At 31.6% G+C, this 507-nt stretch overlaps 1 long non-coding RNA gene across 1 annotated transcript in view; it reads right to left on the bottom strand.

Annotated features, from left to right (window-relative positions):
- The window catches only part of LOC119587558, a 2,812-nt gene extending 2,560 nt beyond the window's left edge, over positions 1 to 252 (bottom strand). The window contains exon 1 of the long non-coding RNA XR_005230002.1: positions 219 to 252. This is a non-coding gene — a long non-coding RNA (uncharacterized LOC119587558). The remainder of the gene's footprint in view (positions 1 to 218) is intronic.
- Positions 253 to 507: the final 255 nt, after the last annotated feature.

Below are 507 nucleotides of genomic sequence, written 5' to 3'. Positions count from 1 at the left end.
TTCTTAAATTTGCTTCCTTCCATTCATTTATCAATTTTATTGACTGATTAAGTTATTCGCCTATTGATTCATCTACAGTACGACTGCCAGGTAATAAATGTCGTACATTTTGAACCTTTCAGCCATTAGCCTTTCGTGTTTTATGTTAGGCGCGCAGTGTATCTTCAGCACTGTTACTTCATATATCAAAGAACTGTCCTAGGCTATATAAATCTGACCTTTGTTCACCATTTTTCGCCCCTAGTGTTCTATTACGAGAATGAGAACTTGTGTCAATAAAATCATTTATATAGGCACTGTCGTTCATAAACATTTCGTTAACATTTCGTAATTATTTAATTTGCATATCGTTTGTTTAGTAAAAACACACGTGTTCAGCCTGTTTGGTTCATCTTATTGCTCTTTATTACTTATTATACCTATTTATTACCATTGGAACAATACTATAAAGATGCTAATATTCTAACAATCACATATTTCAACTAACACTATTGTTTTATGTATATA

The sequence above is a fragment of the Penaeus monodon genome, chromosome 22, assembly GCF_015228065.2.
Source record: "Penaeus monodon isolate SGIC_2016 chromosome 22, NSTDA_Pmon_1, whole genome shotgun sequence".
NCBI lineage: Eukaryota > Metazoa > Arthropoda > Malacostraca > Decapoda > Penaeidae > Penaeus > Penaeus monodon.
Note: the sequence above shows the minus strand (reverse complement) of the source record. Positions and strands in the feature narration are given on the sequence as shown.